Raw genomic sequence first — 22231 nt, forward strand, 5'->3', positions numbered from 1 at the left:
ACAACATCAATTGGATACGAGACTTCTTACCCATCTCCACAGAAGAGCTTACACTGCTCTTTGACCTCTTGTGGGGTACTGATATGGTCTCCATTCCCCGCAAGTTCTCTCTGGAGGCACAACATGTTGTCACAACAATCAATTCTCACTTGTCCCAAGAATTTGTAAATAGGATACAGCTAAAGTTGCCCATCCAAGCACTAGTTATTCCTACTAAAAACACCCCTTTGGGAGCACTCTGGCAGACCCAGGGCCCCCTGATATGGGTCCACTCTTCATGTAGTCAACTTCACAAGGTCACCCCGGCTATCAAGGCATGGGCTATGCTAGGCCTTAAACTTGTCCACACCTCCCACCTTCTGTATGCCACAAACGTGAATTGTTGGTTCTTCCCCTCCCACTTCACATGCTCCAGTCATTGTTCCTTGACAACCCTGGCTTCCAAACTCTCCTACTAGTCTAACAGGGGAAATATGACAATCATTGCCCTAAACATAAATTCCTTCAAGGAATAAGACAGCTTCCCCTGTCCCTATTTCCCCAGGCATTTCCAAAGCATAACCCTCTTCCTAAGCCTCCCCTAATCTTTACTGATTCTAGTAAACAAATTTGGTTATGTAATTTACCAGGAAGGACAACTCTCCTCACATAAGGTTTTCCCTTTCCAGGGATCTGTACAGCTCGGAGCGCTCTCAGCCATGTTACAGGTCTTTCAGGATCTTTCTACAACTCCCTGTAATATTTTTTTCTGACAGTGCTTATGTAGTTCAGATTCTACAACATCTGGCCTTTGCAGCTTTCTGGCCCTGCCAGAGTCCCCTTGATTTGTTACTCTCTTCACTACAACTATTTCTCGAGCAGCACTCTGCCCTTTGGTATATTCAACACTTGTGGTCTCATACCAATCTCCTGAGGCTTCTGGCAGAGGGCAATGCTGCCATTGACAAACTGGTCCTGAGCACCACCGGGGCTTCTGGAGGAGGGCAATGCCACCATTGACAAACTGGTCCTGAGCACCACCCTCGATTCCACCCTAATTCAACAAGCTAGAGACTTACACACCAGCTTCCACCTTTCTCCCTAAGCTATACATAGGCTCCTCCCTACCTTGCCGATTCAGAGCTGTAAACATTTGGTCCATGCATGCTCCTCTTGTGCCCCTCTTCTACCTTTGGGGCCATTACAACCTGCTGGGATTCTCTCTAGAGGTCTTGGCCCCAATAAGATATGGCAAATGGACATCACTCATTTTTCTCCTTTTGGCAAGCTCAAGTATATCCATCATATTATTGACACTTATTCCAGTGTCCATTTTGCATTGGCCTGCTCTGGTGAGACAGCTTCTCATGCCATAAGGACTGTCAAATATGCCATGGTCCTTATGGGAGTTCTTTAGCAAATAAAAACAGATAATGGTCCTTGTTATGTTTCTGCTACTCAGCCATTTTTGCTTTGGCTGGAATATTAGGCATATAACTGGTATCCCTTACAATCCTCAGGGTCAAGGGATTGTTGAACGTTCCTACCAAACACTCATTAAACAAATACAGAAAATAGGGGAAGATAATGATAAAGGACCCTGCTATAAGGACCCCAATTTTGTTACACAACGTGCTCTATTTGTATTAAATTTTCTAAAATTTGACTCCAATAGCTTCCCACCAGCAATAAAGCATTGGGGAGGGGTGTTCACTCAGCCCATTCCTGTCCCCATGGTGAGATGTAAGGACCCTCTCACAAGTGAATGGAAAGGTCCACACCTATTATTAACACAAGGGCGAGGCTATGCTTGTGTCTTTCCAGATAATCTTCCAGCCCCCATCTGGATCCTGGCTCAGAACATCAGAATTACCTGCAATGGAAAACCTCCTTCCACAATCACTGACCCCAGAGATGGTAGCCCTGACCCTGGAGGAAGCAACACACCTCTCAACCACTGAGAGACTAATTTTGCAGACCACAAAAGCCACCAACCTGGGGAGACCTTGAAAATCTCTCTCCACAAACAGAGACATTAGCTAAGCTAAGTCCTCAATCTAGAGGAAAACTTTTGTCTGTGTTCCTTATTATGTGTGCCATCATTACTGCTAACTCTTGATTTTTGGACACTGCATTGTTAAAGGTCTTGATAATTTTGTAAAAACTCGTATTTCTCTGGTTCAGTTAGCTGTTGCCCTGCATCCAGACCTTGCCAGGCATGTCTCTGCAAACAAGGACCCGCTGTTTCTTGCCCTTACCAACCTATAATAATAGAGATATGAAAATTAGGCTTGAACATAGGCATAAAAACTTACAGAACAACCATGCAATGGACCTGAGACAACGGCCCAACTGTTGGAGCCACAGGAAATGCCTTGTGATATATACTCCTGTTGGCAGACTGTGAGACTGATGCCTAGAACTTGCCACTCCCTAATCCCCATCATTACCCCAGATGGGATGACCCTGCTCCATTGGCTTTTATTGAATTCTTAGCCCCTTAAGAGGCCTTTGCACTGGCCAAAGCTTGATACACTGCCTCTCCCTCTGCCAGACCATACCAAGGGACTCACCCTTCGAGGGCTGGTAGTCAATGATGGGTAAGATCCCAAAAGATGGGACAACCTAAGACAGGCACAGTCCATAATGCTGGGTGACGCTTGAGGAGGGGACAACAATGCCGAGGGAAAGAACCTCGACTCCCACTGGTTGGCATGGAGTTGGCCCAGCCTGCTCTCGGGAGAACTTGCCATCTTGAAGGATGGGGCCCACAATAGGGATCAATCCCTTGCCTATGCCGCCACATACAGCCCCTGGACTGATATCAGTATATATTCTGAACTGTGCCTCACTCTTAAAAATGAAAAAATAGGGGGAGATGTGGAAAATTTTGTAACTGATTTTGCCTTTTGCCTTACATACCTATCATGCTGGAATGCATTGCTTCCTGTTTAGAAACTGAAACTTATCATGATAATAGGGCATCTGGCCCACTAGAGTGTAATAGGATACTAGTTTGCCATGCTAATAGGGATCCCATATGCTCTGTTATGATTGGATTATTACCCTTATATAAGCCTGTACTTTCTTGCAATAAAGCAGATCTGCGTCACCGAACCTGGTCTCCTGTGCCCAAATGCAGTGACACTGGTGCAGACTCCTCACCAGCCCTGGGGTCCAGACCGAATGACTGATCAGAGGAACTAAGAGAGCAGGAGAACAGCCATAGCCGGAGGAGAGCAGCCACAGCTGGCGACCACAGAGATCTAAAATACAATTGTAGTCTATTCCAATGTCTTGAAGTGTTTTCTTTTTGTTTTCTTTGACTAGTTTGACACTTTAAGGTCTTATGTTTAAGTCTTTAATTTATACATAAATGATTTTTACCTGATGGGCAATAAGAATCTATTTTCAGCTTTCTGCACTTAAATATTCAGTCTTTCCAAAACCGTATGTTGAAGAGCCTAACCTTTCTCTATTATGTGATCTTGGTGCCTTTGTCAAAATCTATTGATCATAAATGTGTGAATTTATTTCTGGGCTCCATTCTGTTTCATTGATCTATGTATCTGCTTTATGGCAATAATGTGCTATTTTGACTATTTTTTTTTACTATGTTTTTTAGTACATTTTTAAGTCAGGTAGTATGATACTTTAGTATTATTCTTTCTGCTAAAAATCCCTTAGACAGTTTGAACTTTTTTGCAATTTCATATTTATGGGAGGTAGGCTTGAGCCTAGAGGAGAAGTCCTTATGGCCACTTACAGCAGCCTGAGACAAGGGCCCAGCCACTGGAGCCATGACGAACGCCTTGTGACAAATGCTCCAACTGGCAAATCATGAGACTGATACCAAGAGCTCACCACTTCCCACTCCCCACCCTCTAAATTCCAAAACTGTCACTTCCAGATAAACAGTTAAGTAACAACAGCCTGGGTCACGTGACTTCCAGGAAACAGAAACCTCAATTAACTAAAACCTACCTACTATGCTAATAAGGCATCTGGCCCACTATACTGTGATAAGACGCTAAGGCTGTTATGCCAATAAGGTATCCTACTCGCTGTGCCATGATTGGACTGATACCCCTATATAAGCTTGTGCCTTTCTGCAATAAACCAGATCTGTGTCACTGAACCTGGTCTCCTGTGTCTGAAAGCCGCTCTGCTGACACAGTCTCCTCACCAGCCCTGGGGTCCGGGACCAGACAGATGTGATGGTGGTCGGACACAGCACCGGGCAAGCAGAGGGCTGAGCAGGAGAACGACCACAGCAGAGAACAACCACATATATTAATTCAAGCATTTTTTGAAAAGTTTCATTGGAGTTTTAACAGAACTTTTATTGAATTTATATATTACATTCAGTAGTGTGGGCATTTTAACATTGTTTTCTGAGCCATTAGTGTCAGATAGCTTTCCACTTATTTGTTTCTTCTTCAACTTTTTCATCAACATTTTATAGTTTTCGGTCAACAGATCTTCATCTCTTTGGTTATTTTTTTTCCTAAATGTTTTTGGGTTTTTTTTTTGTAGGTATTATGAATGAGTTTGTTTTATTGATTACCTTTTCAGATTGTATGTAATACTAATTTCATGTAATGCTACTCATATTTTTTAAGCTTTAAGTATTTTTATTAATTCTTTGGGTTTTGTACAATGTATTTTGATGACATTCAAATGTCCACCCCATCTCCACCCCACCCTACTACCCCTCGACTTCATTCTTCTATTATCACTTTTTTAAAGGCCTGTCCAGTCTAATTTGTGTTTCCCAAATGCTCTTGGGTGTGGGTCCATCCCCTGGAGCCTGGCAAACCTACTCAGAATTACACCCTTTAAGAAAACTGATTCACCCTCTCCCAGCAGCTATCAATTGCCTGTAGTTCCTTAGCTATGGCAGAGGCTCCTTGCCTACATTTCCCACTCCATGCTGGATTTTTTCTGGCTTGAGCTTGCATAGGTCTTGTGCATGCTGTCACAACTACTGTAGTTCATATGTCCAACTGCCCTACTGTCTGAAAAACACTGCTTCCTTGTAGTTGTCCACCACCTCTGGCTCTTAGTCTTTCTGCCTTCTCTTCCACAGTGATCCTTGGGAGGAAAGGGCATGATAGAGATGTCTCCTGAGCATTTTACAGCCTCTTAGTCTCTGCACATTGCCTAGTTGTGGGTCTCTGTTAATCACCATCTACTGCATAGGGAAGCTTCTCTGGTGAGTACTGAGAGATACAATACTCTATGGGGATAACAATAAGTTAGTTTAATACTACATCCATTTAGCAGAATAATAGTAATAGGTTCTCCTTTATGGCCAGAAATATTGCTGATTTTTGTATGTTGATTTTATATCCTCAAATTTACTGAATTTGCTTATGAATTCTAAAATCTGGAATATGTAGGATTTAACTTCTATTTTTTATAATTTGTGAATTATATTTATTTTCTTGATTAATTTTCCCAGGTAGTATTTTAGTACTTTGCAAAATTTATTAATTTTTAGTTATTTATTGTGTACATGTATGAGTGCACATATGGAGATCAGGGGACAGCTTGCAGGAGTCACTTTTTCCCTTCTGCTAGTAGGTCCCAGTGATTGAGCTCAGGTCATCAAGTTTGGTGGCAGCATCTCTCCCCACTGAGCAATCTTGCTGGCCTAAGTGCTGTGTTTAGTAGAAGTGATGACAGTGTATTGTTCCAAAGCTTTCAATTTTGTATATTAAGAATCATGTTACCTGGGGCTGGAGAGACAGCTCAGTCATTAAGAGTACTGGCTGCCCTTTTCAGAGAACCTGGGTTCTGTTCCCAGCACCCACATGGCAGCTAACAACCATTGTTAACTTCAGTTCCAGCGAATCTGATGCTCTATTCTGACTTTTGCAGGCATTGGATGCATGGGTGCACTTATATATGTGTGTGGAAAACATTAATACAGTAAAAATAAATAATATTACCAATGGGTTTATTATATATGGTATTTATTTGTTTATTTTGTTCACGTGCATTCCTCTGTACCTTATTTTTACTTCTGATATTATTATTCAGCTTCTTTTTGTTTTCTTCTTAAAGTAGTCTTCAGTGGCTGGGAAGCCTGGTCTCCCAAGACCAGAGTTAGTTGGAGCTGGTTTGTTGGAAGTGGGTGGGACCCATCTCTGTTCCCAGCTTCTTTCTCTTCTAATGTTTCCCCTCTGTTGGTACTCTCTGCAACCTTTGAAATCTGTGAAACTCTAGAGCAGACCCTTTAGCTCTGCATCTAGAGCTTCCATCTCAAACTAGTAGATGGCAACAAAGGGCCCATTAGTTATCTGCATGAGGGCATTTGGCATGAGTAGAACTGTATACTCGGAACAAATTCACTCTCCTCACAGAAAACATTAAATGGTTGTAGCAAGTCTGTTTAGTTATGCCACACCCCCTGAGCCACCTTCTTATTTGTAAATGCTCTCAAAGTAATTGGCAAGGCACAAAAATGCCTTTTCATGTCTCTGAAAAAGGTAGATGAAGCTATTTTCAGCCCATATTGTTTAGAGAGGTCTCATTTGTAGATGGTGGTTTTCTGTCCAACTTCCTTGATCTTCCTGTTCCTGAGGTGAGAAGGACATCTCCAGGAGAAACTTCATACTCCTCAAATTCAGTCTTTTCAAAGTCCTTCTGCTCCTCTGTGGGATTCACAATAATGACTTTCTCTTAGTTGATGACATGCTCCTTCAGTTGGTGTGGTAGCATACCTTCCATTGGTATGCAATCAAATGAGTTGCCAACTTAATTTTAGGTTTCTGTCACTTTTGTTTCTGGGTTTGACCAGGTCTAAGGCAGTTTCTGAGCACTGGTGAACTGCCTTAATAACATCTCCTTTCTGACCTGATATTTGAGTCCCTGATCTACACATTTGCAATGAAACTTTCCACATGGACCCCAGGGTCAATTTTTCCAAAATATAGTCCTTGTCGCTGTTCAAAGGGGAGAAGAGACATACAGTTTATATTAGTTACTTTTCTGTTGCTGTGATAAAATACTATGACCAAAAGCAACATAAGAAAGGATTTATTTTAGCTTACAGTTTCAGAGGGCTAGAATCCATAGATAGGGGGAAGGCATGTGTGGCGGCAGGAGAATGCTGGTTGATCACTTTTTATTGACACAAAGGAAGGAGTGAAGAAGAACCAGGAAGTGTGATAAGGTTTTAAACCTTCAAAATGGCCTTTGTATTTTAATTTGTCTCAAGGGCTTTTGCTTCCTTTTTAATGTCTTTTTCAAGACATTTTCCTTTTAGGAGCATGCTATTTAGTCTTTATATATTTCTGAATTATCCATAATCCATTTTATTTTTCATTTCCACTTTCATACCATGATCCTAAATATATTTGTATGATTTTAATCTTAAATTTATTAAAATTTCTCTTGTGGCCAGGTGTGGTGGAGCATGCCTTTAATCCCAGCACTCAGGAGGTAGAGGCAGGTGGATATCCATGAGTCCAAGGCCAGCCTGGTCTACATAGTGAGTTCCAGGAAAGCTGGGGCTACAGGGAGACCCTGTCTCAAAAAGACAAAAAAAAATTTCTCTTGTGACCTAACATATGATGTATACTGGATACTGTTCCATACATTTGAAAAGAATGGATATTCCTCTGCTATTGGATGAAATGTTCTGTACATGTTAGGTTCATCTTCTCTGAACAGCAATTTTTTTTCTTTCTTTTTTTTATTGATTGATTTTTTTGTGTATTTCATACAGAACATCTCAATCTTATTCATCTTTATACCCACATCCCAAATGCACCCTCCCATAGCTCCCCACCCCAGCCCATATACTCTGTCATCCCTGTCACAGTCTGCTGTATTATCAGTGCCTCCAGCCATTACCCAGTGCTAGTCCATCCGCTGAGTCTAGTCAGCCTATCAAGAGTTCCTTGTTTTAGGAAGATCAGCTCTTCCTCATCTAGCAGCAATCAGTTGTCAATATTCCTTTAGATAAGATTGAGGTCTGCTGTTCATTTTCCCCTTTCTATGCTGGGTTAATGTCTGGGAGTCTCTTGGGCTACCCTGGCCAATAACTCCAAGAAAGGTGTCTTCTGTCTGGCATTGTTTCTTGTTATGTAGCCTTTAGCTTTACACATAGACTCTTAAAAAATTATACTGGCTGGGTGTGGTGGCTCACACCTGTAGTCCCAGCACTTGGGAGGCATAGGCAGGTGGACCTCTGTGAGTTCCAGGCCAGTCTGGTCTACATAGAGAGTTCCAGGACATCTGGAACTACAGGGTGGCCCTGGTGCAAAAAGACCAAAAGAAAAAAATTATACTGATCAGTTTACTCTTTGGTTATACATTCCTTTTGGGTATTTAAGACCATAAAGTTGGCCCAGATTAACCAATTTATTTTTACTCTTAAGGTCGTTTGAAGATCTGTTCCTCAGGGTCGCATAGGCTTGGGAGGAGCCCCTGGCTCCTTTCTTTTACCAGTTCCACCTATGTGAAGAAAAGTCAAAGGTCCTACTCAACCATGGTTGGCTTTACTTGGAAGCATGGAGGAAATGTTTCCTTTTTGTTGAATCTCCTCTTTGTAACTGGATACTGGTTCAGTCCATCTGGTGAGGTCTCCATGGCATCCTTGATTATGGGGACAGGTGACACACCAGAGTTACTGGACATTTGAGAGATGCTCCATATTCCCCTGGAACTTAGTTGACCTTAGAGGGCTGTAGCAGGAGGCCTCCAAAGATGGCACGGATCCAGAGCCTTGGGATTCAGTGAGAATTCATTTCACTTCTTGGTCCGCAAATAGCCTGCCAAAAAGAGTCCACGCCTCCGTACCCTGCTTGCAAGCCCAGTGACTGCTGACAGACTGTGCAGCATGGACCAATCAGAAAATGATACGCTGACTAAAGGGACTTGGGGGTGGAGAAAAAGGAAATATAAGGCCTGCCTCCTCTTGCATTAAATGAGCTTGCAGCACCTTGCCTAGTGCTTGCTTCTACCTGACTCCCGGGGTCTGTGTGTCATGACTCCACACCTCTTGCCCCCCCCAATTGGCAGGGGACCCAATCCAGGTTAGGGTCTTCACAGCTGGCCTGAGGAGAACCCTCAACAGAGGGCAAGGAGCAAAAACTATCCTTTGAGTCCCTCTGACCAGATTAGTATAGGCCTCAACGTATGGCTGTTAAACATTCAAGAAGGTTAGTTGCACTAGTCTGGTACTTTTAATTACCATGTGCTATGCAGATAATTCTTGGGCAAAATCCAAGTGTTTTCCAATAAACCTTGACAAGACCTATATTATGTTCCTTGAGCTAGCTGTATGTATAATTTGTCAATAGGTTGTTGGACTAATATGGTTCCCTATGGTTTCTTTAAAACTAGCTAGGCATTATTTACCTCTCTCATTGTCTAACCCTTCCACAATGATTTCCCCATTTTTCCCATTTCTCCATTAATAATACCCTTCTCCTATGGTCTCTCCTCTCTTGATCGCCTTCTTTCCCTTTATCCCCAAGATTCCTTGAATAAGCCTTCCTCCCCCTCCCATTAAAATAACCCCATTTTTATCCATATCTCCCTTATTAAAATCTGTTTCCTACTGTTCTCCTCTTTCTGGTTTGTTTTTTTCCTTTACATCCCTGGTTCCTTTTCATTATCCTGGTTTCTGTAGTTATATCTGGATATATACTCACTTAAAAGGATTTGGTGCTAGGAGCCACATATGAGGGAGAACATACATCATTTGTTTTTCTGAGTCTGTGTTACTTCACTTAGTGTAACAGTTTCTAGTTCCATCCATTTACCTGCAAATTTCATGATTTCATCTTTCTTTACTGCTAAGTAGAACTCGATAGTTTAAATGAACCACATTTTCATTATCCACTCATCAGTTGAGAGACATTTACGTTGCTTCCATCTCTTAGCTATTGTGAAAAGAGCAGCAACAAACATGGATGTACAAGTGTCTCTGCACTAGGATGACTTCTTTGGGTATATGCCAAGGAGTGGTATAACTGGGTCATTTGGTACATTCATTTGTAGTTTTTTTTTTTTTTTTTTTAGTCTTTTTGAGACAGGGTCTCCCTGTAGCCCCAGCTGTCCTGGAGCTCACTTTGTAGACCAGGCTGGCATTGAACTCACAGAGATCTGCCTGCCTCTGCCTCCTGAGTGCTGGGATTAAAGGCATGCATCACCACTCCTGGCTCATTTGTAGTTTTTTAAGAGTTCCCACACTGCTTTCCATAGGTGTTGAACAAGTTTGCAGCCCCACCAGCAGTGGATGAGTGTTTCCCTTTTCCCACACCCTCTCCAACATTTGGTATCATTTGTTCTCTTAGCCAGTGTGACTGGAGTAAGATGAAATCTTAAAGTGGTTTTAATTTGCATTTCCTTAATTAATAATGATGTTGAACACCTTTTATGACACTTCTTAGCCATCTTTACTTCTTTTGAGAACTATCTGTTCAGCTCTTTAGCCCATCTTTTAATTGGGTTACTTCCTTTCTTGATTCTTTGATTTTTGAGTTCATTGTGTATTCTTGATGTTAAACCTCTGTCAATTGTGTTGCTGGTGAAGATTTTCTTCCACCCTGTGGGTTTTCTCTTCACTTCCTTGGTTGCTTCTTTCTTTTCAGTTTAATGAGGTCCCATTTGTTGATTCTTCACCTTGTTTCCTGAGCAATAGATGTCTGGCTTAGAAAATCCTTTCCTACACCTATATCTTGTAGGTTATTGCCAATATTTTCTTCTAACAGTTTCAGAGTTTCAGGCTTCACATTGAGGCCTTTAATCCATCTGGGGTTGTCTTTCATGCAAGGTGAAAGATAGGGGCTTAGTTTCATTCTTCTACAGGTGGAGATCCAGTTTGGCCAGTACTATTTGCTGAACATGCTGTCTTTCCTTCAGTGAATGTTCTTGGCCCCTTTGTCAAATATCAGGTGGCTAAAATTGCATGTACACATATTTGGGTATTCAATTTTATTCTACTGATCTATGGGTCTATTTTTTTTGCCAGTACCATGTTGTTTTTATGACTATAGCTCTGTAATACATTTTAAAATCTAGTATCCTAATCCCTAAGGTGGCTGAAATTGCATGTACTCATATTTGGGTCTTCAAGTTTGTTCCATTGACCTATGGGTCTATTTTTGTCTCAGTACCATGTTGTTTTTATTACTATAGCTCTGCAATGCAGCTTAAAATCTGGTATAGTAATCCCCCCAGTATTGCTTTTAGTGCTCAGGGTTGCTTTGGCTATCTGAGGTCTTTTATGCTTCCATGTGAATCTTAGGATGGTTTTTTCCAGCTCTGTGAAAAATATCATGGGGATTTTGATTGGCATTGCAGTGAGTCTATAAATGGCTTTTGGTAGGGTGGTCATTTTCACACTATTAATTCTTCCAGTCCATGAGCATGGGAAGCCCTTCCATCTTCTGGTGTCTTCCTCAATCTCTTTCTTAAGATTTAAAATTTTTATTGTAGAGGTCTTTAATGTCTTTGGTCAGATTTGTTCTGAAATATTTTATTTTTTGAAGCTATTGTAAAAGGGAATGTTTCCATGTACTCTTTCTCTGATTGCTTGTTATTGGTATATAGAAAGGCCACAGAATTTTTTGGATTAATTTGGTAACCTGGCATTTTACTAAAAGTGTTAATCATTTCTAGGAATTTTCTGGTGGCCTTTTTGGCATCTCTTAGATATAACATCATTACGTCTGCAAAAAGGGATAAATTGATCTCTTCTTTTCCAATTATTACTCCTTTAATTTCCTTCTCTTATCTTATTGCTCTTGCAAGAGTTTCAAGCACTATATTAAAAAGGAGTGGACATAGTGGACAGCCTTGCCTGGTTCCTGATTTTAATGGGAATGCTTCCAGTTTTTCTCCATTTAGAATGATATTGACTGTGGGTTTGTTATATATGGCTTTAATTATGTTGATGTATGTTCGCTACAGTCCAGTTCCCTCTAGGACTTTGAACATAAATGCATGTTGAATTTTGTCAAAGGCCTTCTTTGCATCTATTGAGATGACCTTGTGGTTCTTGTCTTTGAGTCCATTTCTACGATTTACGATGTTTATTGACTTACATATATTGAACCATTCATGTATCTCTGGAATAAAGCCAACTTGATCATGGTGGATGACCTTTTTGATGTGTGTCTGTATGCGGTTTGCAAGTATTTTGTTGAGAATTTTTGCCTCTAAGTTCATTAAGGATATAGGTCTAAAGTTTCCTTTTTTAGTTATATTGTTATCTGGTTTGGGTATTAGAGTGATGCTGGCTTCATAGAAGGAATTTGGAAGTTCTCCCTCCATTTCTATTTTTTTGAATAAATTAAGTAGCATTGGATGTAGATCCTCTTTTAAGGTCTGGTAGAATTGTGCTGTAAATCCATCTGGTCCTGGGTTTTTTTAGTCTAGAGGTTTTGTGTTGCTATTTCAATTTCCTTATGTGTTTTGGGTCTGTTTAAGCTGTTTATCTCTTCTTGGTTTAGTTTTGGTGGTTCCCATGGTTTTAGATACTTGTCCATTTCTTTCAGGTTTTCAAATTTAGTTCCGTGTAGGTTTTTAAAAAAATTCCCTTACAATGTTCTAGATTTTTTTGGCGTCTGCTGTGATGTTTCCCCTTTCATGTCTGATTTTGTTTATTTGGAGGTGTTCTTTCTTTCTTTTGGTTAACTGGACTTGGGGGTCTGTATATCTTGTTTATATTTTCAAAGACCCAGCTCTTGGATTCATTGATTCTTTATATTGTTTTCTTTGTTTCTATCTCATTACTTCCTTCTCTGATTTTTGTTATTTCTTCTTGTCTGCTGGGTTTGGGTTTCATTTGTTGTTGGTTTTCAAATGTCTTGAGTTGCAGTGTTAAGTCATTTATTTGTGTTCTTTCTGATTTTTTTAATGTAGGTACTTAAAGCTGTAAACTTCCCTGGAAGGACTGCTTTTAACATATCCCAGAGGTTTTGCTGTGCTGTATTGTCATTTTCATTTAGTTACAGGAATACTTTTATTTCTTTCTTAATTTCTCCTTTGACCCATTCGTCATTCAGGAGTGTGTTGTTTAATCTCCATGTATTCATGTAGTTACTAGGGTTTCTTCCGCTGTTGATTTTAAGCTTTATTACACTGTAGTCTCATAGAATGCATGGAATTATTTCAATCTTTTTTGTATTTGTTGAGGCTTGTTTTGTGCCCAAGCATATGGTTGACTTTGTAGAAGGTTCCAAGGGATGCTGAATAGGAAATGTATTCTTTGGTGATTGTTGGAATATTTGGTATATGTCTGTTAGACCCATTTGATGTATGGTGTTGTTTAATTTTGTTTAATTCATATGTCTCTCTGTTGATTCTCTGTCCTGTTGACCTATCTAATGGAGACAATGTGGTATTGAAGTTCCCTCCTGTTAGTGAGTTGGGATTAATCAAGGTCTTAAAGTCCTGTAGTATTGTTTTTATCAAGTTGGGTGAACCAGAGTTTTGTGAATATATGTTCATGATTGTAATATTTTCTTGGTCAATTGTTCCTTTGATCAGAATGAAGTGGCCCTCTTTACCTCTTCTGATTAGTTTTAGTTTGAAGTCTATTTTGTCAGACATTAGAATTGAAACTCCTGCTTTTTTCTTAGTACCATTTTCTTGTAATATTTTTTTTTTCCCATCCTTTCACCTTAAGGTAGTGCCTGACCTTGAATGTGAGATGGGTTTCTTGCAGACAACAAAAAGATGGGTTTTGGTTCTTAATCCATTCAACTAGTCTGTGTCTTTTGACTGGGGAGTTCAGTCCATTGATATTTAAAGTTATTAATGAAAGATTTGTATGGATTCCTATTGTGTTGATTTCTGTTCGTATTCTTGGTATAAATGTGCATTTCTAGTTATACCTTCATTAAGTTTCTTTCTATTACCCCTTGGGTATAGTTGTTCCTTTCTTTTTTTAAAAAATTATTATTTTTATTTTATGTGTATGTGTGTATTGCCTGCATGTAGGTAAATGTACCCATGTCGTGCAATGCCTGTGGAGGTCAGAAGAGGCTGTTGGATCCTCTGGGACTGGAGTTACGGACAGTTGTTAGCTGCCATGTGGGTTCTGGGATATGAACCCGGGTCTTCTGCAAGAACAACCAGTGTTCCTAACTGTTGAGCCATCTCTCCAACCCCAGTCATTCCTTTCTTTATCTCTTTGTGTTACTTCAAGAACTCAAGCACTGGTTTTGTGCACATGAATTCTTTCAGCCTATTTATGTCATGGAAGATTTTTCTTTGCCTTTTGACTATAATAGACATTTTGCCTGGGTAAAGTAATCCGGGTTGGCATTTGTGGTCATTTACAACTGGGAATACTTTCGTCCAGGTTCTTCTGGCTTTCATTGTTTGCACTGAAAAGTCAGCTGTAATTTGATGGGTTTTCCTTTATATGTGACTTGTTGGTCTTCTTTTGTAGCTTTCAGTAGTCTCTCTTTGTTCTGTATGTTTAGTGTTTTTACTGTGATGTGCCATGGAGATCTTCTTTTCTGGTCCTGTCTGTTTGGTGTTCTATGTGCTTCTTGTATTTGTATGGGTATGTCTTTCTTTAATTTTGGGAAATTTTCTTCTACAATCATGTTGAATATTTGGTCTATACTGTTATCCTGAGATTCTTTTCCTTGCTCTATGCCTATGATGAGTAAGTTTGGTCTTTTTATGGTGTCACACAATTACTGCATATTCCATTCTTGTATTACATTTTTCATAATCTTTGCCTGAGTGGTCTAATTTGTCCACTTTTTCTTCCAGTCTTGATATTCTGTTTTCCATTTCATTCATCCTGTTGGTGAGGCTTTTCTCCTGTCGTTTCTAATTAGTTTAGTGTTTCTCTTCCTTCTTCATTTCAGCCTGTGCATTCTTTAGTATTTCAAACTCTTCTGCATTCACTTAGAAGTTTGTCCCTATCTTCTTTCAGTTCTTTGATTTCCTTTTTTGTGTGTTCTTTAAATTCACTAAATTCTTTTATCATGTTTATGATGTTCTTTTGAATTCCATGTCCTGTGATATCTCTAGGGGGTTCTCATTGTGCTCTCTACAGGATTGTTGGTACTTGGTGGGGATATATTATTTGGGTATTTTGTTTTTTTGCTGTGACTTTGACATGTGGGTTTCTTTTGTAGTTTCTGATTCTTGCACGAGACTCAAGTCTTCCTTTGTTGAGTTTATTTCTGCTTCTTTTTGTAAACTTTATGTGTCTTTGTGGTTTACTTGTTGGGCATGAAAAGCTGGCTGGTCTAGGCTTCAAGTTCTCTCCTTTGATTTTATATTGGAGGGGTCTGATGGCTTTCATTCTGCTGTTCAGGAGTTCCCACAGAGTCCTAATTAGAATGAGGATCAGATGATCTCAGGCTTTCTCCTAAGGTCTGGATCCCTCCAGGAAAGAGGCTGGCCTTGGGAAGTTGGGGCCTGGGTTAGTCAGGGACTAGATCCTTTCTCAGGCATGCAAAGCGTGAGGTGGGGGAGGGAACAGTTCCTGAGGTCTCCTAGGAACTAAATCTAGGAACTGGGTTGGTCTGGGTGCAAAGGTTCAGGAACCAGTAGGGAGTCTTGGCCAAGGGGGAAGTCCAGAAGTCTGGGGTACCAAGAAAAGAAATGGGTCACTACCCATGCTAGGAGGAGAGATGGAGTGGGGGAGCTGGGAAGGTGAACAAGCCTGGGGGAGTCAAGGTAATGTGGGTGCGTGGCCAAACTTACCCAGGAAAGAAGCTTGCCCCAGGAAGCTGGTGGCTGTGCCGCCCAGAAATTCGAAGGTGATGTGATGGAGAGAATAGGCCTTGAGGGTTCCCAGGGACTAGACAGAGGAATTCGGTTGGTCTGGGTGCAAAGGATCAGGAAGTAGTGGAGAGCCTGGGCCAAGAGGGCAGGCCAGTGGTCTGGGGTGCCAAGAAAAGACATAGGCCACTGCCCACGCTAGGAGGAGAGATGGGGTAGGGGAGCTAGGAGGGTGAATGAGGCTGGTGGTGTCCAGGCACAGTGGGCACAGCTGAACTGACCTAGGAAAGAAGCTGGCCCCAGGATGCTAGTGGCTGTGGTTCCCAGAAATGCAAAGGTGATATGAGGGAGGGAACAGGCCCTGGGGGCTCCTGGGGACGGGACCTAGGTACTGGGTTAGTCTGGATGCAAAGGATCAGGAAGCAGTGGGAAGTCTTGGCCAAGAGGGCAGTCCAGAGTTCTGGGGTGCCAAGAGAAGAAATGGGCCAGTTTCCAATCTAGGAGGAGAACTCTGAAGAGCACTTTTAAATCTGATGTTTTCTTACTGATTTTCTGTCTGTTTCCTCATTGATAACCTGTTCAATGCTTAAAGTATACTGTTAAAACAACTCACCACTATTTTCTTTTAGTTATACTAATGTTTGTTTTATTTGCTCTATATATTTTGGTATATATATATATATGTATCATGTTGATGAACTGGCCTTTTTTCATTATGTAATGGCTTTCTCTGCTTCATTTTATAGTTTTTCATTTAGCTTTATTCAAATATAGTTTACCCTGTTCTGTCTCAATTTCTAAGGAATATATTATCCATTCCTTCACTTGTCACTCAGGTCTATCTTTAAAGGTGTATCCTTAAAGGTGACGTGAGTTTCTTGTAGACAGCATGTATTTGGGCTACTTTCTGAACCTAGTCAATTATTTATGTTTTTTAATTGTGTTCAGGTTCAGATAGCCCCGCCCCCTCACCAACATGGTCTCATGGACTTCTCAGGCTCCTGAGAAAAGGGAACTGAGTTGATAAGCACCTTGGTCTTTGAAGTCAAGAGAAGCAAACTTTTCTCCACTGTTTGGCCAACACAGCAGGCTTCCCCTTTGACCTCTAAAGAGAACAGGTTTTAACAGTCCCACTCTATCATTTCCCCCTCCCAACTTTAAAAAATGTACATCTTCCCTCCTTCTGCAGGAAGCAGAAGCCTCCCCCTTTAAAAGACCCCAGCTCACTACCTGGGAAGACATTTTCCCTGCCCAGAAGTGAATCTGTCCCATGTGTTCCTTTGCTAATAAACTCTATTCTGATGGCATTTGATCTGTGTCCTGGTGCTTCCTCCTCTATCCGTTTGTTCTCCAGCAACTTTTTAGCTATCAGATGGTGCCAAAATCCAGTTCTTACTTCAAGGGACCTGCCTGGACTTCTCCAACGCCACTAACTTGACCTTCAGGTACACTCCCACCCTTCTTTTCTCTCTCTCCTCCTCTCCGCAGCCCTCTGCTTTGCTTTCACCTCTTTCTGGCTCTCCTCACTGGGTAACACACTCTACCTTCCCTGTGTCTTCTTTTGATCTCCTTTCCATTGATTTTCACCACTCCTGGACAGCACTTTGGACCTGCTTCATCTGTTCACTACCTCAGTTCCCCGACCCCATGCTTGCCACCAGCATCTCACCTCCTCCCCCCTCCTTTGCCATGGGCCTGGAAGGCCTGCTGTCTTCTATCCTTTTTTTCTGTCTATGTCCTCTTCCACTGCCTTTCTTCCTCACTTTACTCAGGATGATTTCTAATACTGTTCAATCCAACACATACAAATGCTCTGTATCCTTCTCCTCTCTCTCCCCCTCCCATACTAAAGCTTTTTACTCCCTGCTTTGTGCCTGCCAGCCTGTCACATGTCTGACCTCCCATGCAGGCTTTAAACCTGCATGACCCCAAAGTATTTTTTTCCTTCCCACTATTCACCTCCTCCAGGCAGCTGCCAAGATTACCAGTCTGCCTGCCCTGGGGATTTTTTTTAACATTCTAATAAAATGATAAAAGTTTCCAGCTGGACCCATTCTTAAATTCTCTTATAAATGTGACTAAGAACGCTTTAGGGGACCCTCTCTCCCTGTTTCGACCCAATTAGCCTAAACCAGCTGGGCAACTTTGCTGGATCATTTAAAGAATTTCAGGAGGCTTGCCCCATGCACAAACAAAAAATGTTTTAAAAGCCCTTTTTTCTCCTAAAGTTTTTCTCAGGCAAAGGGGTTCAAAATTTTGATCTTAGGTCCTCTTGGGCATCAATCAACTGGTGCTCAGGTGCCTACTTTTCTAACTAGACTTAACCATTTTAAATTTTACTATACATAAAAGGTCACAAGCAGTGCTCAGGCAAGTCATACCCTTTCAGACCAATGAACACTGATTTATATGCCCTGTTCCTTCTGCTGCCCTTATGAGTTTCCTTTCCAGCATACTTTGTGTCTACAAATTAAGAGATGCTGACAAGTTGGCTTCACATTCACAGCTACAATGGCTGGTGAGAAACACGGATTCCTTTGATTTGCTTTTCTATTTAGGAGATAACTATCTATCTATCTATCTATCTATCTATCTATCTATCTATCTATCTATCATCTATCTATCTATCTGAGGGCACTTTTTTCTTTCATATCAAGCCTAATCTACCAGTACCAGGGGTGCCTAGGAATCTCTTGCAATTTATTTTTTTTTTCATTTCTTGATGATGTTATAGAATAAACATTTCTAGTTCAGACTAAGGGAATAATGCCAGATCTACACAATGGGAGTTTAAAATTTAACATAGTTTAGGGCCTGTTTCTAAAGGCGATTACTTTGCATTTTAACTTCTTCTATGGTATATTTACTAGTTTTTAAAGATGATTGTTTTAAGTTTTTACATTGTTTGACATATTTATAGATTTTATTAAAAGGAATTATTTTTAGGTTTTGACATTGTTTACATGACATTTTTATCTGGTAATATTAAAGGAATTATTTTGGATTTTAACACCTTTTATATGGTATTTGCTAATTTCCAAAAATGACTATTTTAAATTCCTACTGTGGTAGTTTTAAAGGAATTACTTTAGATTTTAACATCTTTTCTATGGTGTTTGCTAATTTCTAAATGACTATTTTAAATTCTTACTGTTTTACATAGTATATTTATTAGTTTCTAAAAGGAACTTAAAGTTTTTCTAGTCATTTGCCTTCAAGGTGCAAAGGGACATGACACTTTGTGATGACTAGACCTGTGAAGCACATGAAAATTTGCTGTGCTCCAGGGCCAAAACCTTACAAGAGACAAGCTAGTACCAACACATAGTTACAACAATGAAAAATAAAAAGTAATAAACTACTTGAGTGTGAGGCTTGAGATGCCATCTCTACTGGTCTTAGCTCCTCCCCTTTCTACATTATGATTCTAAGCCTGTTTTTCTATGAAATAGAGTTATTTCCCTCTCTGATACTCAGATGCTCTATGCTTGCTTATGTTCCTGCCTCATCATTCCCTGAATGTTTTCTAGTTATAATGTCAGGGTAATATTAATTATATTGGTAACCTGTCATGTGCTGTTTGAGCTCACTGAGATGCTGACTCTGGAGATAGGATTGGCTCTCCCACTTCAGACTCAAGCCTATTATCTCAAGATGTGTTCTCCAAGACTTTTCCAGGTTCAGGATGGCCCCCTGACCCTGTGACAAGGAAGAGAACAATGAAACAGCCTAAGAGTAAAGGCACTATGCAGTTGAGAACTGCTAAGGTGTAAATTAATTTCACCAGCGTATATTACTGACTATAATAAAACTAGCTAATGTAATTATTTTCAGTACTATTTAGATTGTATTTATTCTTAACCTAATCTGCTAATGTCTCCTTTTGTCTTTCCTGCATCCTACAAGGTTTCGTTAACTTCCTTCAGTTATTTAGCTCTTAAAAAAAGAAAAGATGCTACCTCAAATCTGTATGGAAACTTAACTTTCTTTAGACCACTACCTATACAAAATGACATCTAAGCTGGTTGGGTAAAACTCTATTTGTTGAATACCATTTTTTGTTTTTAGTTTACTTTCATGGTGTTTTAAGATGTATTCATTTTGTTTGTCTACTTCAAAGGTGTTTTGTTTTAAAAATAATAAACCACATTCTCAACAAAGACTATATAATTAAATATGTATACACTGTCAACCTAAATTTATGCTTCTTAAAATTAATTTACTTGGCATTATGTCAATTTTTAACTAAAATTTCATACAAACTAAAAATGTTAAATTAATACCAAAGTATTTTTTCAAGCCAAAATATTCTCTCGTTAATCTATAACACTGTTCCTGGTACTAAAATATGTAAATTAATTTTAAGTACCTCTCTCCCCATCTCTCTCTCTCTCTCTCTCTCTCTCCCTCCCTCTCCCTACCCATCCCTCTCTATCACCACCACCCTTCTGGGGCTCTACTAGACCACCATCCTTCTGTGTCTCATCCTCCCCTCAGCCTCAACTAAACCTCAGGAGCAACTTGTTCCACAAACTTCCCTCCCTTCTGGCTCACTGCATTTTTTCCACTTTTCTCCCATCCCATTCCTTGTACCTTATCTCCATCTACTGGCTGGTCATGCCATGCTCTTATTGCAGGGTTTTCCCCTCTTCTCGCTTGCCTCGAAATCACACATTGGAAAACCCTTTCCTTTCTCTGGATATAGGACGCTATTTACAGAGATAAGAACATGCACTACTTCCTGTCCAGGACAGGATCTCATCTTTCCTCTTCCTGATGATGTGATTGTAGGACGCCACCTTCTGGGACTTGGAAATAACTTGAAAATAATAACTCTCACCCGCACAACAAAAAAAGGATGCTCTCTTTTGGTGCCTGTTTCTCCTTGCTCTTGTTTTGCGTGACTGATGCCAAACTCCTTTTCCTCCTACTCCCTCCCCTTCTTTCTTTCTTCATCATCTGATGTGCTTTCCTGCCCAGACTCATGATCCACTCCCTATGGAGAGAAGATTCTCTTTGTCTCCCATCTGCTCAGTTCTGTCTCTACCTCCTACCCGCTTGCTCTTTTTTTTCTCTATCTTCTCTTCACTCTGTACTTAATCTGTCACTGTGGGAACCACCCACTCAAAGTCTTGGGGTCTCACACCTCTTTCTGGGCATGGTGGCACATGCCTGTAGTCCCAGCACTTGGGAGGCAAAGGCAGGTGGATCTCTGTGAGTTCAAGGTCAGCCTGGTCTACATAGCGAGTTCCAGGACAGCTGGGGCTTACAGGGAGACCCTGATTCAAAAAGACACACACACAAAAAATTAAAAACAACTAGGGCTTTTGGATAAAATCAGGCCAAAATGCCTGAAGTTCCTGTACACCACTGCCTGGCCTCAGTACAAGTTAGATAATTACTCTGTTTGGCCAGACACTGGAACCTTAAACTTCAATATTTTGAGAGGTTTAGAAAATTTCTGCTATTGTAAAGGCAAACAGTCCAAATTACCATACATCCAAGCTTCCTTTGATCCCTGTGCTAATCCCTCCCTCTGGATCCCATGTTCTTCCCATCAGGTTCTTCTGGCTAAGACAGTTTCATGGGATCCCAACCCACCAGGGGCCTCCACCCCCTCCTCCTCCCTACCCCTCCACCTCAGCATTTGATCCTATCATAGCCAATGAATTGCTTCTGATTAGGACCCATCCCCAACCTCCTCTATGGGAGACAGGCTTGAGCCTAGAGTGGAAGTCCTAATGACAGCCATACAGCAGGCCTGAGGCAATGGCTGAACCGCTGGAGCCACGAGGAATGCCTTGTGATTATCTCTCCATTTTACAAGTCATAGGGATGATGCTTAAGGCTCACCACTCCTTAGTCACCACCCCTTGAAATTCCAGGTTGCAATTTATCTACAGTTTGCACCATGTGGGCATAACAACAGTCATGGTCACATGATTTACCAGAACCTGGGTTACCCATATATAGCATAGTTGTTGTATCCTTATCTGATTGGTCCAGGGACCCTATATAAGCTTGTAAATTCCTCAATAAAATAGATCTGCATCACTGAACCTGGTCCCTGTGTCTGAATGCAGCTCCGCTGACAGTCTCCTCACCAGCCCTGGGGTCTGGAATCGGGCGGTGGAGGTGACGACCGTAAAGGCGGGCTGGAAGGATGGCCGCAGCTGGTGCCCAACATGGGGCTTGGGTTCGAGCATGGAATGCCTCATTTCTTACCCCTTTTTCACCATGTGTGATCACTCCCTTCATCCTTGTGTTCATGCTCTTTTGGCTCACAGTCTTCGGTTTGGTGTGCCATTCCTGTCTCCGCTGATCGTCTCCTTAAGCGGCTCCTGAGTCCCTCTGGGTATATCTTGCAGGATGAGTGACCTCCAGAATGGAGAATAGTCATCCAGCTGCTGCTGGCCCACATGCCACAGTACTGGTTTCTCTCCTCAGGAGCAGGCAAATTAGGGTAACAGAAAAGGATATAGCTAAGGTGCTAGATGAAGTATTAGCTCTTGCCCCTTGGTCTACAGAATCCTGCTGC

At 41.0% G+C, this 22231-nt stretch overlaps 1 pseudogene; it reads right to left on the minus strand.

Moving 5' to 3' along the window:
• Window positions 1-6016: 6016 nt before the first annotated feature.
• Window positions 6017-6949, minus strand: LOC103739131 (annotated as a pseudogene).
• Window positions 6950-22231: the final 15282 nt, after the last annotated feature.

The sequence above is a fragment of the Nannospalax galili genome, unplaced genomic scaffold, assembly GCF_000622305.1.
Source record: "Nannospalax galili isolate Female #2095 unplaced genomic scaffold, S.galili_v1.0 scaffold918, whole genome shotgun sequence".
NCBI classification, from domain to species: domain Eukaryota; kingdom Metazoa; phylum Chordata; class Mammalia; order Rodentia; family Spalacidae; genus Nannospalax; species Nannospalax galili.